We start from the raw sequence: 17,638 nt of genomic DNA on the forward strand, positions 1-17,638 counted from the left end.
AAGTTACATTTGCACAACTTTCAAATTCTGTGTTTAAAATGTACTGTAAAATGCCATAATCTTAATTTGAGTGTTCCTTGTGCATTGATAGTGCCTTTGATGGCTGTGCAGGCAAAATCTTACCATGACCTTGGCGTGACCTCACTGAACAAATTGGGTGCCATGGTTGCGCCTTATGCAGTCGCTATAGCGACCAAGAACATTGTTTACATGCTGCGTATCCAATTTTTTATTTGGCCTCGATAAATGACATGAAATGTTTCTCTTACTCAATGTTTACTGTTTATAATCTGGCTTGGATTTTAGTATAATTGATTTTGTTTTTATTCTTCGGTGCAACTCTTTATAATGAAGTGAGTGAACTTTACTGGATAAATACTAATTGAAACAAATGCTAATTGATTCTTTAATTAATCAGCTCTGTAGTGCATGCATTTTTCTTTATCTACCGGGTATACATGTAAGCATGGTAAGTAAGAAATGTTTAGGATGACGATTCAAATTTTTATGATTGGCCAGACGTGGCAGTGGAAAGTTTTGCAAGATTTTGTTTTCAACTAAATGCACTGTGCGGCAGGATTCACAATTACAATGTTCCGGTAGCGCTCAACAGTTCGATTTTGGAGAGTAAAAAATGTTGACCCCCGAAATTTGCTCTAGCACGGTTCTCGCAAGAATAACACAAAAATGTACAGTTTTTGACGGTTTTGTGAACATTTATATCCTACTTTTAAAGGGAATGTACATCATTGGCTTTCGCTGTAATTTTCAGAAATGAACTAGTTGAGGGGTTAGTATAATAGAACAAAATATTGTTACACTGACATATTTGAAGTTTTGTGTCCAAAAATGCTGGAAAAACCAAGAAAAACGAAAATGTGCAAGTAGCCTGGTCCCCTGACTCCACTAAAAATGAAATGGATCAATTTATAGATGCCGGAAAATTGTAAGGTAAGGGAACCAGTCTAGCTGACCTGCACCCGTTCATGAACATGTTACCAATAGCAAACACAATTTGGACTGAAACAAATGGTAAAAATGGAGCAGTTGTTGAAAAATAGTTAGGTTTTTCCAACGGTGGTCGGCCGACCACCGTTGGAAATGTATACAAAAAAAAACATTTTCTTGAAAATTACTTCACACCAGGTGCCATAATTTTACAGAATGCTTTAGACTGTCATTTACCAATTAACATCATTTCATTTAAACGTGGGGAGCATTCCAGGATGTTCCTTTCATGTAATCACCTTGGACACCATGTTTTGCAAACACTACATGTACTTCAAACACTTTTCAAACACTTGCAATTTGTGCAATTTACTCGTTCTAAAAAAACATGTACTGTATTTTGCTAATGGTGCTGATGATGTAGGTATGTATCTGGTTTTACAGTAAGTACCAGTATTGTGTGCAGCATCCTTTTGTCCTCATGTTGATTGGGATAATAGGCCCAAGGGCTAATCCTAATCCCAGCTAAATCCCCTTAATCATCCCACCAGCAAGATTGTTAATCCCCATTCTCTGTGCTTCCATGCCTGTGGCTAGATCACTTCAGATGATTCAGTAGCTGTTCACTGTTAAATGCAAATAGGGGATTAAATATAATCCCTCCACAACAGCAAACAGTTAAGCAGTAGTTTGTGTTCATCTGTTGAAAGTTTGCTACACCATTGCTATCATAGCAAAGTACTCACATTAAAGGGAATATACATGTACATCATTTGCTTTTGCTGTAATTTTCTGAAATGGATGGGATGGGGGGGGGGGGGGGGTTGGAAATATATAGCAAATATAGTTACACTGACTTTTTTGAGGTTTTGGGTTCGAAAATGCTATAAAAACCAAGAAAAACAATCATTTTCCTGTAGTCTGATTCCCTGACTCCATATAAGAAGAAACAGAGCAGTTTACATACATTGGGGAATTGTAAGGTCAGGGAACCAGTCTAGCTGGCTTGTACCCGTTCATAGGTGTGTAATCGATTGCAAACAAGTGCGATGGTCAATTGGGGCCAGTATTTGAAAAAAGCCAGTTTTTTTCCAACGCTGGTTGGCCGACCAGCGTTGGAAATTGATACAAAAATACCACTTTTCTTGAAAATGACAGTATACCAGGTGCCATGATTTTACAGGATGCTTTACACTGTCATTCACTAACAGTCCAGCAAGGTATTTCAAAATGATTTGGTAGTTTTATTTTTTGATGTTTGCAAATGTTGTATTTTCCCTTTAAGGTACCGGAACATGTAATGCAAATTTCTAAAACCCTGTAGACCAATATTGCGTGATAAGTCGGCTTTTAATACTTGTTGATATACCAGTTTTAACACTTTGGAATTATAGCAATTTATGATTTATGCTTACATGTATGTGTAATTCTTTTGCTGCACTGTGTAATAAGAGGAAAACAATTACCTGAACGATATGTAAAATCAAGAACCTGCGTAGAAACTTACATGTACCGGTATGTTCAACATGTTAAAAGTTTACCTTTGCAATTTCCCCTGAAAAATTTCAAAACATATGCTGCATGCAATGGGCTTTAAGCTGGTGGTAAAGTTAAGGATTTGTACTTAAAACGCTTGTCAAGGGCCTCTGACCAAATGAAAATACAGCTCTTGACATACCAATACAAGTACAACTACGTGTGTAAAAGTACGGTGTGAAAATACTCATTTGTGAACTGCATGTTAGCAAATTTGACTCCAATTTTAGTTATTTGCATCACTATTTTTCAATCTTGACTGGAAAAATCTAGTCAGACTGACTGATATTCAGTTGCACCCAGCTGACCCTGAATGGCTAGTCAAATTTAACTGGTTTCTAGTCAAATCTGACTACAGTAGACATGTATATTCCCAAAGCACACACATGTTCAATGGCAAATTTAGTTCCAGACAATGCCAGAGAGCGTGGACATGTGCACAGTTGAATACTAATTTCCGGCTCATTCAACAGTGCATTAGGTACCGGTATGTCAAATTTATTTTTATTTAACTCAGTCTTAGATAGCAAAAACATTTGCACAAAAAAAAACATCAATGCACATTTCCCGTTCATTTCCCCTTCACCAATACAACCCAACCGATTCCAATCCAACAACCACTTACATTGTACACGCACTTTCCATAACCCCATAAGTGGCCCATACAAATCCTAACAATCAATACCGACAATAGCGTATTGAACACAGACCCACAGTGGTCACTGATAGCCCAAGGGTATCTATCAAAACCCACAAGATTAGGCAGCTAAGCTCCGCTACCACTACCGTTTTTGCAATCATGTTGCTTGGACACCGGCACAATAGCGTACTACCGGTACGGTATTTTGTTCTGTTGCGACTGGTGTGCTGAAGTTCTGCCGTTTGTTATACTGCACGTACCGCTGTTGCATGTATGAAAACGTTGGCAAATTCCAGCGTTATGTAATTGGCTATGACACAGCATTTGAAGAGCTCAGTGAATAAACCTGAAACTGTTTTCTTTTTCAAATCTCATAGCGGTACGCCAATGATCTAGGAATGGTCAAGGAGATTACAGACTAGGAGTTTTGGATCATTTCTCTGAATCATTCATTAGACATCATGGTTAATTGGCTCTGTCATGGACATTCCACTTTCTTTCATAATTGTGGAATTACCCTGCACAAGAATTTGAATGGCACATTAAGGCTTAATGAGTTAGTTTTGCGCCAAGTAAAACTCAATTGGTAATATCCGCTCCGTTCACAAGTACCCCCTCACTGGCAAAGAGAGTACAGTTGGGGGTGACCGACTGACGCCATCTTGCCTGACTGCAATTCATTTGCCGCGAAGCGCGGCCACTGTGTGTACATTGTACAAATCCCCTGGTGTACGTGCGTCACACACAAGGCACGGTGCGCGTCAACCAGCAAAATGTCCCACTCATGGGACGTCGTTGCTAGGTAAAAGGGCGCCCTCTTTTTCGGCACACGGAGCTCATACTTGAGCTTTCTGACAGAGAAAGTTTACAAATAACAGTCGGATTTTGGACTAACCATTTATTCTATTTCTCTTACCAAGTTTTGTACTCTTTGTACAACAAAGTTGAGTAATTTGTGTTTTTTTCTGCCTTTCTCAACAGATTGTCTTAATGTCTGCAAGATGAACAGCAAGCAATTATCCACTATGTATGTCACGGCCGGCTGAATAACCTACTTACCGCCATGTTGGAAAGCGCCCTCCCATGCCAGACGAGTCGCGACCTGCACCATGTAGCCTCGTACCAGGAGCCAAGGTGACACGACTGCATGAAAGTTCAGACTGGAGAGGAGTCTGATGGAGGGGTCTTTGACCTCGAGTACTGGGGAGGGGGACGATGACATGGCAAACTATTCTTCGTCCCCCTCGACAACTTCCGAAAGTCATTTCCACACTCATGCCACAGAACAAAGTTTTCAGGTTACGCCTAACACCCAAAGGCACCCAGTGGCGCATCCTCATGTAGGTAGTCCCACCCAGATGCACCCATTTCGAGAGTCACCTGTGGATGATAACGTGTTGCCAGTTCAGCCTGACGCCCAGATACGCCCAGTGGATCATGGCATTATAGGCAGTCCCACCCATAAGCACCCATTGAGAAAGTCACCCACAAATCATCAAAATGGGAAAGTTCACACCGACAATCATCTCACAAACGGCATGGAATCACCGCATTCCAAAAGCCACCCTTCAAAATCATCTTCAGAGCTTCGAAAATCCGAAAGGAGTATTCCGGAGGATTTGCCCGTGTCAAGAAATTCTTCCTCGTCTAAGAAATTGCGAAAAAAGTCGTCCAAAAATTCATCAACTCACCAAATTTCTCCAAGGCTGAATGAAGACTCAAAAGGGATGTCCAAAGTGACATCCATTCCTAATCGGGCAGACCTTCTTAATCAGGAATCCATCCGTAATCGGGCACTTATTCATAATCAGTCTCACTTAGACTCACTCAAATACAAGGAAGCATCTACCTACACATCCACGCCCATTTCCACCGACTCGCCCATTCCAAAAGACTCACCCGTCCACAGACCGGCGCCCGACGCCCAGCCACCCATCGCCATGCCCAAAGTGTCGCCCACTCACAAAGCCTCTCCTACGCACAGGGCGGGGTCCCAATGTGCCACGCCCACCAAGGAGAGACACGCCCGCCGGACCCTCAATGCCAACGGGATGAAGACGGTTGCCACGGAGATGGAGGAGGCGGGGAGAACAGTTGAGAGAAGCGAGAGGATGGCTAAGATGGTCGAGAGCAGGACGCGGATGCGAGCCATCATGGAGCAGGAGATTCAACGATTATCCTTGCAAAAACGAGACGTGGTTATGAAGGATAGAGTTGTAGGTGAGTACATTTGCATATTTTATTAACCATAACCCTCCTCAGTCCTCCAAAATCAACCAGGCGGTTTTTGGAGGATTGAGGCAGTATGCCAAAAAGTGTCGGTTGATTTTGAAGGATGCACTGTGTCGAAGTCTTAAAGGGAATATTTAACATTTGCTTTTGCTGCAATTTTCAGAAATAAATGGATTTGGAGGATTAGTATGTTATAAAATATTGTTAAACTGACTTGTTTCATGTTTTGGGCTTGTAGATGCTGAAAAAACCAAGAAAACCAATCATGTTCTTGTAGTCTGATTCCCTGACCCCACTTAAGATGAAACGAAGCAATTAATACACTTTGGGGAATTGTAAGGTCAGAGAATCAGTCTAGCAGGCTTGTACCCCTTCACAGGTGTGTGATCAATTGCAAAGAAAAGTCAGAATAACTAAATATGAAAAATAAGAACAGTTTTTGAAAAAAAGCCAGTTTTCTCCAACGCTGGTCGGCCGACCGGCGTTGGAAAAATACAGTTTTTCTTGAAAATGTCAGCCCACCAGGAGCTACGATTTTAAAGGATGCTTTAGACTGTCAGTCGCTAATAGTTCAGTAAGGTATTTCGTGGTAATTTGATCATTTCGTTTTTTGATGTTTGCAAATGTTGTATTTTCCCTTTAAGGCTGTACCCTGCATTATTTATGTTTATAGTTGAGGCCTACGTGAACATTATACTGGATTTGAATCATCTTTTTGATAGGACATTGAGAACATCTTGGAGTTTCAGAACATTGACTGCTGAAAAATTTTGAGGGGCAATTCCAGTGTATTATTATTATTATTATATTTCTGGTAATAAAACCAAGGATTCCTCAAGAGCGCCCTGGGCACTGTACCGGTAGCTCGCAAGCCTGAAGAAACCTGTGGAGAGAAGACATTGAAGAAGTAGTTACAGTTTTAGAGGTGGGAGGAAAACCCCAGAAGGATATTCTGGGGAAAACCCACGGAATCAGGTAGGGACTGAAAACCCAATCCACATGTTGGCCCAGGCGGGATTCGAACCCGGGTCACAGCGGTGGAAGGCGAGGAAAGTACCGCTCCGCCAACCTGACTCTCCTGTGATGTAATGCCCGTGACATATGTACGAGCTCAGTGAATAAACCCAAAACAAGTGCGACTGCACGATAAGCTCTGCCTGTCTTGCATGAAAGTCTTGCATGAAATGATACAATTACTCACTTGGTCGTGATTGTCAATCGAAAGAAGACTTTCCCATTTTGTCGAAAGTCACAATGCAAAATAATAGTGACCTTCATAATGTTCTGTATCCTCACTCCTAGCCCCGAGACTCGTGAAAATGACACAGGGACAGAGGCAGGGGTGATGTATAGTGACAGGTGTATAGAAGCCCCCTAACTTCCTCAGTTCATAGCGCACAAAAATACCACGTGACTATAACATTAGCACACATTTTCTTGCCCCTATTCAAACAATTTCATAAACTCATAAACAATGTAACGAATTGTTACAAACAATTTTTGTCAAAAATTATTTTGTTTGCTTAGTTTGGACAGTTACAATTTTACAGTTTTATGGGTGAGTTAGGGGGTTGGTTTTTGGTCAAATTTTTTTTGGGGGGGACCGACCGACCGACACCCAAGTGACTTATAGAAGCTCTGTTGCCAGAGCTTAAAAATGTGTTTTTTCAAATCTTATACATCCATCATCTAATAATGGTCAAGGAGATTACAGACTAGGAGTTTGGGATCATTTCTCTGAATTAGACATCTCTGTAATGGAAATTACACTTCCTTTCGTAACGCTGGAAATTTCAAAATGTGGGCAATGTGTATGTATTTTTAATCCCTTTTTGTGATTTCTAATTGGTCACTTCATGTTATTGATTGATAGAAGCCAATTAGGCATCTGTTCTTAAGGGTCCTCTGTCTGCATTTAATTTTCTTCCTCAACTGTTTACATCTCAAACTTTGATTTACCAGACAATTCCACGACACCCATTAGCACCTCCACAAAAATAATCAAAGCATTTAATTCCAAACACCTAATTTACCGACTGCAAATATTTCCACAAATACCTCCCAAGCTTGCAAAATCCTCAGCAAATATGAAAATCAATTCCTGCGTAAAGTTTCAATCAAACAGTTTGATGGGTGATGTGAATAACGGAGCTCCCCAATACAGGTAGACACCGACTTGTCGTCTGAAAAGTTTCAGTCAACACTAACATTGCTCTCAAACAAAAAAGTCCTTTAGATTTTCCACCCCCAGTGGCTCAGACACGCATTCATGTGTTTGCGAGTATCCCAAACTGTAAACACAGACATTCTAATCCACAAAGAAAAGTCTACATGTATATTACTCAAATTTCCCCCACTAGTGTTGAGGTGGGGGGAGTATCAATTTCGTTTACTCGTTCCAAGTGGTCAAACAAGAAAGAAAGAATAGGCCGAATGTTGCACTGGTAATTGCCTAAGTATCGAATGACTGGTTTGAATCTTGTGTAAAGAGTGTTACGAATTCATACTGTACATAAATAAGCTCACGGTGTTGGGAAAGATCATTTGAAAGTTGTGCTGTGATGCTACTGCAAGCGTTTTCTGATGGCTCAGCTTGTTTGCTGTTTATTGGTGAATTTTTGGTGGGGATTGTGGAAAATGCAACTTGTGGTTCAGAGTTGGACGGGGTGGAATCTTGCTTGACTTCTGCTTGTACTAGTGTAAGCTTCATGAGCTGTAACAAAGATCTAACCAGAAGAGATGGTCACGTGGAATAAAGTTATCAAAATCGTTTCTGAAGAAAGCAGATCAGCCATCGTGTGAAGTGGAAGAGCGACATGTCGTCGGATATTTTCACAGCTAGATTCAGATGCAAAGTCTAGCGCCGTCCATCTCTTGATGCTAGCCTTTGCAGTGTTAAACTTCAGTGAACCTTTCAAGGATGCATATTAACGAACATCTGTGTGGGCTTCGAAGTTTCAAATAATGGTTGAAAATGTGCTTTTGTGTTGGAGTACCAGTGTAGCGTGATTATCCGACTCCATGAAATGTGGACTCATTGGTAGTACTGCGCACGCGTGAGTACGAATACGATACTATGCTATTTTTAGGATCGTGTCCCTTGTAGAGAGTTTGAGTTCTCCCACTGGCTACAGTGTGAATTTCTGACAATCACTATAAGCCGTAGCCAACATCCATTTTTGGCACAGTTTAAGTCCAGCCAGTGACTACGGCTTCAATTTGTCATTGGCACACTACAGTGGATAGCCATAGCCATAGTCACATGTGTCCAATTCAGACACAGCCATACAGTTGCTCAGCTTTAGTCCACGAAAATGTACAACACTGCCCTCTAGTGGTGAGACTTCTCCTGCTATCTTCAAAAACTTAAGAGTCAGTTTTAATAAGTGACAGCCCTGAACTTTTGTTGACGGTCCAAAGGTCGCTGGGAAATAGATTGTCGGGACGAGTAAAAAGACGAGTGGACGAAAACAAAAAGCAGTTGTCGGGCGATCCGGGAATGTGAAGAGTGCTGAAATGATTTTGCTGATAAGCGGTTTATGTTTGGGGAATTAAGTGGCAAACTGAATTCTGGGTTATAGTTTGGAGATTTGGAAAGTAGTAAGCACACTGTTGCAAGTTGATTAACATCAGTGAGCAGCCTTCTTTGCTTGATGGAGTAAATGTTGACTGTCTTCTATTGTGAATGTTAAGTTGCCGTGAAAGATTGGAATAACTGCTGAAATTTCTGTTCTGATGAAAGAAAAATGTAAAACGAAAGAAAAGTTGTCATCGGGAGCACAGGAATCGATTTGAAAGCGTTGGACAAGATGGCGAACGTGTAACCTCAGGAAGACAGTTGGTGACAGATTTGGTGAAAACTGTGATGCGGTTACCAAAGTGATTTGAGACTTTACCAATCAAGAGTTGAACTCCTAGCGACAGAAGACTATCTGCGGCAAATTTCACCTTCTTTTTGTTGAGAATTTTGGAGAGGTGTTGTCAGTATGGATGCCACTAGTAAACTTGAAATTCCTCCACCGACGCAAAGTCATTATCGCGACCACGGAGAATCCTGGAACAAATTCATCGGACTGGTTCATCATTTCTCAAGTAAATGGCTTTGCCTCTTGACGTCAAATTAGTTTGAAATATTTTTTGACTTTGTTTTTCCTCTGTGCTTCCACAAGATTTTGGATGTAGCTGAAAATATTATTGCTTTTTTAATTTTGTAGTCAACTTTCCTAATTTGATATGTGTTTATGTGTCACGTTTAACCTTTTGGAATTATTTTTAATTTTTCACTGTTTAAAATCTAAATCTTGCTTTGCTACTTTTTAATGAAAAACTTTAGGATTTCTATTATAAAGTCTATTTTTTTCTGTAAACTTTGTACATTTAAAAGGACACTACATAAAACTTGAACTTGAAGCAATTGCCAAAACGTTGTAAATTTTTTTACAAGTGCATGAATTATTAGGAAATTTATCACAATTTCCTTTTCTTTCCCCAGAGCCGGAATCATGGAAGCGCGACGTCCAGAAACAAATAGAAGAGGAGCTAGAGCAGCGAGTGCGAGAAGCCCTGGAGACACCGCCGCTGGAACGCATGAGACGCAACCGCCAAAAGGCTAAACTCCAACGCATCCAGAAACAACAAGCGTAAGTCGGATATTGTTCCGGTATAGGTTTTTAGTATTGCCAGAAACTTTGAAAACATTTTGGTTTTACTTGAGCGAGATGTTTGATATTTTTCATCACTAAATGTGAAGTCAACATCTTATCATTGGTTTGCAATGAATTGGTTTTGGTTCCAGAGGTCCAGCGTGGTGTTCTCTTTATACCTATCTCCTATATCTTTGAATGACTCACTGTCTGACTGACTGACTGACTGTTGCTTGTGAGCCAGGCAGTGCTGTGGTAAAGAATTACCTTGTAACGTCCATGAATGTGCTAAATTCAGCCTATTGTGTTCATAAATGCATAAATAGCCATTTTGAATCAATTCGGGCGATTCACCATGCAGAGCGCCACCAATAGTTTGCCACGGAGAGTTCATTTTTCCAATTGCATTGTGGGAGATGGTCGACAAATTCGCAGCGCGGGACATTTGAAATTGTTTGTTTTTTCCGGTCAGTAGTTTCGTAAGCGTATGATTCGAGTATATGTTTTGCCCTTTTCTTTTCTTTGTATCAATATGGTGATTTTTGGTAAGGCAGCAGAACGCTATGCCCCAATCTATAACAAATTAGCTCAATTGTCTACTGACACTCATTCAAATGGGCCATATTTTGTCGACCGTAAACTTGAAAAGTTGACTCTCCATGGCAAACTCTTGGTGCGCACTGCATTGTGAATCACCCGAATTGAATAGAATTTTGTGGGCTCTGGGACCAGTGTTTCTAGACTCGTCTTGTTTTGTTTTGTTTGAATGAGACAGCTGATTTCAATTTCTGACATCACGCACAGATCCATAAGTCTCGAAGAATGTGACAGCTATGCACACACCTTGCCCAATCTACGCAACAACCTCCATCATCTCTGGGACCTGTCGGAGACCCCCTACAGCCTCGCCGACCCCCACCAGAACCGGCAGAACCGGTTCTCGCGTCTCACCGGTAACCCGCACGCGGGGAGCCAGGGGCACGACAGCGACACCGAAGACGACGAAAGTGGGGACTCCACGGCCAACCAGAACCAGAACAGCAGCAGTTGGCGTTTGCATCCGCTACATCACCATGACAACCGCGCCGGCGAAAACGGCGCGCCAACCACTCAGGAAAACGGTTCCTATTCCGAACCGGACTCCGACTCGGAAAAGGCCCGGACTGTCGCGGAGGTCCGCCGGAAAATGTTCCGGCAGTACACGGCCGAGGGTTTCAAAAGCGCCATCCGGAAAGGGAAGAGCCACCTTAAGAAACTCGGTAACGGAAAATACGAGGATAAGAACGGCGTCGTGCTGACCATGGACGGGCCGTTTTGGCCGCCGGAATGCGGGCCACTTTATCCAAAGCCCGAACACCAGAACTTTATTCCTCAGGAAAAAGAACTACTTGCTGATGCAGGTAAGATGGTATTGTGTTTTTTTTACAGGCCATTGTGGCCTTTAATTAGTGGTATTTTACTAGCCACTGAAGGCTATTTTAATTTACATTTTGAACACTATTACTAATTTTCTTGCCAAAAAAAGAGAAAGAAATGAATTTTGCCACTGGTAAGGCCCAAAAAAAATAGTTCTTCTTCCAATTACATGGCATTTGAAAATAGGGTAGGTACCGGTAGGTAGGGAATTTTTTTTTTTTTGCAAATTTTTTGTGTACGATCATATGGAGGCTTCTGCGTGTAGTCAAGGGTAAAAGGTAGAAATTGATGGTTTTGGGTGTTATTTTCTCATTTTTCCAATAAAAAAATTAGGGTAGGGGCTGTCAGAATAGGGTACATGTAGGTACCGGTAGGGAAACCAGAAGCAGAACTATTTATTTTTTTTGGCCTGAGGTTGATTATTTTTCTTTATGTGAACTGGTCATTAAAAGTGGTAAATAATCATTTTTTCTAAAACCAGTTGTATTTTATTTGAAATGGCCAGTAAAACTGGCTTCCAGTGGTAAAAATTTACTGGCCAGTTTTGTCACAATAACGGCATCCAATCAAATAGACTGCCCAAAAGAAACTTGAAAAGTTTTAACTCCCATTTTTCAAAAAAAAATGACACTTGAAAGAAGTAGAACAATTGAAATGAATAGAATAAACAACCACCGGCATTAATTTCACCTAATTGCTTAATTTTGACGTTACTTCGGCATTTATTCCATTCTCGTAATTTATGAAGTGCACAAGAGCCCTCGAAACCATAACATTGGACTCTGAAACTCTCGCACTGTGACATTTATAATAATTCCCTGCTATGAATGGCCTATTTATTTCCCTGAAAATTAGGTTAGTTCCGATATTTATCTTGTCTGCTATTTAACTAGTGCTCCGCCTTCCAATGCAATTAATAATCTGTTTTAGAACTTGAGCATAATTGTAGTATAAGTTTGTTTATAAATAATTGAAAGTACCGTACATGTACCGGTAGAGTGTGGTATCATGTACATGTACTGAACCACCGTGAACTGTGCAAAACATGTGAATGGGTATGGTCTAGAAATTAACGTAAGGTTAACCCTCCTGCTATTTAAACAGTCACAGACAGTCAAAATTTCCATCCACTTTCCCTGCTATACTCTTAACAAAGGCTAGTCACCAGTAGTCGGATCATATGTCAAGCAAGCACTGTGACTAGCCAAACTCACTCAAGTTAAGTAACAGACCATGAACAGACAAAGCAGGCAAGTTGTAGGCACAGCTGGCTTATCAATCACCCACAGCCAAAGCAAAGCTGTATCAAGTTACTTAAACAGTCCCAGCCAGTCAATCCTGCTTTATGTAGGCTGGGAATTCTTAACTGTTGAAAACAGTCACTTGATTGATTTTGACTGAAAGGACTTCTTGGCACAGAATGTATGTTTGCATATCTAGGAGGGTTATCAGACGTTCTACTGTACTGTAAACATTATTGGAAACTTCAGATTTCGTCCTTCCCCAAAAATATATGATACCGCACACTTTGAAAATTCCTAACCCTTCCAAAATGTAGTTTTTAAGACTTAGGCCTACATAAGTTTGTACATAATGTTTGTGTACTTGTACTATACCGGTTCATGTGAACATTTACCGTAGTTTAGTTGGTGGTAACTTAAATTGCCAATGAATGCTCAACAACTCAGTCATTGTACTTTTAGAGTGCAAAGTCGGACTCATCAGAAGATCATTGTACTTTCATAACAAGGCCAGTAATGTGACCCATTAATAATAATGGGCCATAGAGGCACACAGAAAGTGCCTATTCTATTAAGTAATAAGAGGTCCCCTGGGTGCTGGTATGTGTATACATGTGTACATCTCTGTATCTGAACGGTTGCCTCAGAGTTTTCTTTGGTGAAAAAAAGTATCCCTGTTTTCTGACACAAAGGTGGGTTTGTTTTTTTCATCTGAAAAATTGAGGTCCTGATTAGAAATATCAGTTTCTTTTGTTGGCAGTATTGTCTTTGATTTGAGCAACAATCAGGGCCCAGTTTCCTATACTTGTACATGTAGAGCTGCAACAAGCGAAGACTGTTCGCTAATTAAATTTATTCAGAATTTGTTTTAATAATGGTGAGGGGTAGGCCTATTGCAGTGGTTCACAAAGTATTTTGGCTTTTGTGCATGCCAACATAATTTACATACAATGTAAATTCCAAAACTAGTTAGAGCAGAATGTTGCCAGTACCAGCCACCCTAACCCTCCTCAATCCTCCAAAGTCCTCTGAGCAGTTTTTGGGAGAATTTTGGAGGATTGAAGATGAATGCAACATACAATTTTGGAGGAGTGTGGAAGATTGAGGATGAATGCACATTCAATTGATTTTGGAGGATTGAGGATGAATGGCGTTTGAAGAAGAGGAGGATTGAAGGATTGAGGATGAATTGAATGTCTTTTGAGAGGCAGGACTGTTTGAGGATTTTGAAGGATTGAGGCAGTGGGTATCCTTCATTTGAACTTTTGTGCAAAATGTTGGAGGATTTTGGAGGATTGAGGATGATTCTTAGCGAAAAGGGCCTAGGGGGTAAGGGTTATAATAACAGGGATGTGAAATCTCAGCTTTAAAGCTGATTTCAGGTTTTTTTTGTTTTGGATTTCAGCTTTTTTCCCTCACTTGGTGTGTGCAAAAGTAAAGGATATTTCCAAAGTTCAGCTAATTTCTGCACCCTTTCTCAGCTGTTTTCAGCTATTTTTATCAGTGGTCACTCACACCCCTGTTAGAAGTACAGAATGAAGACCATAAGCATAGAAAACCGTTGTTATAAATAGACATTTGCTATGAAATTGGGCCCTGTAACCGTAAGGGGCCTTTTAAAAACTGTTCTAAAAAGAAGGGAGTGATTTGGGGACCCTGCAAGTATTTGTGTCTATCGGCAAGACAACCCAATAGTTGACAAATGCTTAATAAACGAACAATATTGACATTTCTGACATCGATACAATTCATCATGCATAAGTTCAAACCTGTTTGTCCTTGGCGTGTCCCCCCCCCCAACCCCCCAAAAGACCTAGCCATTCATTACCCTGATAAGAATCAATGAGAGTCATCAATCATACACACTATGAGGCCTTGGGAAAATATTGCTGTTGATACCAGGGCGATAATTGCAATGTATTCAGAGTCAACAAGTCGTATATTTTTTTTTTAACTTAGGGGAAAATAGTGCAGTGGAACAAAAATGTACATTTACCGCATAAAACGGGTCCCTAGCAACCCCATGTTGCAGCTTGTTCAAGTCAAGGCAGAAGACGGGCCAAACCAAAATCCATGGTTACATGTTTTAGAGGAAAATTCAGAGTTTTTCAATTGAAAAGTTTATCAGTGAATATATTCATTAAGTATTTTTTATATTTATTTGTATTCATTGTTTTGTGAAAACAATTAGTAAAAGTAGAACACATGCTAAACCAAAATATACATGTTTTAGAAGAAAATGTCTTATTTATTTCAGAGTTTCCTTAAAACCCCCCTGCTGTTTAAAAGGTCACCAACAGTCAAAGTTTCCTTCCACTTCCCCTGGTATACTTTTAACACACCAATGGGTCACTTGACCAATATTGACCCACGTAACAGCATGGCTCAGACTGCATGTTTGTAGGAGGGTGAATCGAACTGTTAACATGCATTACTCTTTAAGTACATTGTATACTTTTTTAAACATTTATTTCAATTATTTTGTTTGTGAAAACTGTTTGTATTGAGATTTAATATAATGTACGGTAGGACTGCCTAAAACACACAGGCACATGTTTGTAGAAATCTCACTGGGATGTTTTATTCAAGGCTGGTAAAATTCAAAATTAGTGGCTTGAAGAAAACATTTATTGTAGGTAAACATTCTGTAATGAAATAATTTCTGTGTGGGTTACTCTATAAATTTGAGGTCAACTTTTTTTTTCCTGTCCCTGTTTATCTTCAATAGATGATTTTTGTAAAAATTCTGATGCACTCCATAATGCAGTCATCCTCCAAGAGTGACTATGAATAGTAAACTACCTACCCAACAAACAACAAGTTGTTTGAAGTCATTCTTAAAGAGGTTGTGGAATGCTCGAAGACATTTCCGTCATTTTTGGGGGTATACAGGTATGTAGCCTAAGGTGTGATGAAATAAAAATGACTATTGTTTCTGTCATGAAACGAATACAAAAGGTACTTTTGAGAGCTGTTTTTCAGGTCCTGTTTCGACCCGAACGTGCAATTTGTGTAAAAGTCGTCGTTGGGGACAGCAAACAAAACATAGTAAATTGTGACGTAATAAACAGGACTCGTTTATACTACACTGCATCGGGAGTCCTGTTTATTACGTCACGATTTACTGTGTTTTGTTTGCTGCCCCCAACGACGACTTTTGCACAAATTGCACGTTCGGGTCGAAACAGGACCTGAAAAACAGCTCTCAAAAGTACCTTTTGTATTCATTTCATGACAGAAACAATAGTCGTTTTTATTTCATCACACCTTAGGCTACATACATGTATACCCAAAAAATGACGGAAATGTCTTCGAGCATTCCACAACCTCTTTAATGATACTTGAATGGCAAATTACAATGTACCCAGGTTAATGTAACAGGGACAGGAAAATTGTCACACCTTTTACCACCCTAAATGTGTACAGTAATGCACGCAAAGCTTATGATTACAACTTAAATTAAAGTTAAATGGCATTTTCTCCATTCCCCCCCCCCCCTTCCCCAGTCCCTGATAATGGCCGGACCGTCCACAACCAGCGCACCAAGTGGTTCCGTCCCTTTGAAGCTACCTCCATCAACGTCTTTGATTCAGAGCGGACGTCTAAAGGCACCATACCCCACACCGTTCCCGAGGGTTGCCCCCCTAGTCTGGTCTTTGAGTCGAGGTTTGAGTCCGGAAATCTCCGACAAGCCAGAAGAGTGTAAGTCTGCAGAAAAAAATTCTAAAAATCAACTCCAACAAAACAAGAAATTCAGCGTTTTCAACTTTGATAATGTGTATTACAGTCTACTGAATTCAAAATGTTATTAACAGTCTCTGGTGATGTCGATGTCTTTTTTTTTTTTTTTTTTTAAAGCAGACATTTTTAAACAAAGTCTTTGCCCACTGGTGCTTATTTTTCTGAAAAATGACTGTCAAAATAGCTTCATTTAATAAATATTTGTTTATTTAAAATGATGATGTACATGTCTTTCCACCTATACATTTGCAAAAGTTCCTTCGAAGATTACAATATAGTGTATTCTTATTTTGTAATCAAAGCAATGTATTTATTATCAAAGCAATTTATTCATTATTTCTATCCAAAATAGAAATAATAATAATTCTAATACGAATTATTTAAAAACGGAACTACTTAGTATCTCTTAATGATAGGTGTCTAAAGTAAAGTGCAATATTATATTATATTTTCCATTCATCATTAGAATACATGTAGGTCTAATTTTTGTCCTTCTTATTTTGAACAGAATTAAGACTGAATCATTCTTCATGCAAATGCGAAAGCAAATCAAATTTGACATGAAACTTTCGCTGCGAAATTCGCCGGAGTTGAAATGTGTTCAACCTTTATTACGATTTCGCTGCGCAAAAAAAGTTGCCGTAACGTCGGAAATTTGCGATCGCTTTTGAGTTGAGTATGAACGGGCCTTCAGTAGAAAACATAACAAAATGAAACATAGTAGTTACTTTTAGTTGTGTTTCATTTTTCCTGTTTTCATACAGAGGCCAGTTTGAGTATGATCTGATCCTCAAGACAGATCTGTACACGCCCAGACACACCCAGTGGTTCTACTTCAGGGTGCAGCGGATGATCCCGGGCGTCACCTACAAGTTCAATATCATCAACCTCCTCAAGAAAGACAGTCTGTACAACCACGGTAAGAAGACATCAGCTCAAAAAGAAATCCTCGTCTCTGCAAATATATATCAATTGAAACTGGAAAAGTTGTGGATTGATAGTAGGGCTGGGTGGGTACTAGGGTATCTGAGACCCGACCAAAAATGGCAGGTCCTCGGTTCTTGGTTTTTTTTATTTACCCAATACCATCTTTACAGATTGCAACACAACCATTCTTAACTAAGCACAATTTTATATTGATCAATATCTGGTAAAGAAATACAAAAAAAGCCCCCTAGAAAGTAGTATCCTCACTTCATTTTTATTCATTGCAAATATGCGGGGGAAAAATGGTTAAAAAT

General features: G+C 40.0%; 1 pseudogene; it reads left to right on the forward strand.

The window, feature by feature from the left end:
- Positions 1–17,638, forward strand: part of LOC119724562 — a 54,644-nt pseudogene that overhangs the window by 8,546 nt on the left and 28,460 nt on the right.

Source organism: Patiria miniata, unplaced genomic scaffold (assembly GCF_015706575.1).
Source record: "Patiria miniata isolate m_02_andy unplaced genomic scaffold, ASM1570657v1 HiC_scaffold_18, whole genome shotgun sequence".
Taxonomy (NCBI): Eukaryota; Metazoa; Echinodermata; class Asteroidea; order Valvatida; family Asterinidae; genus Patiria; species Patiria miniata.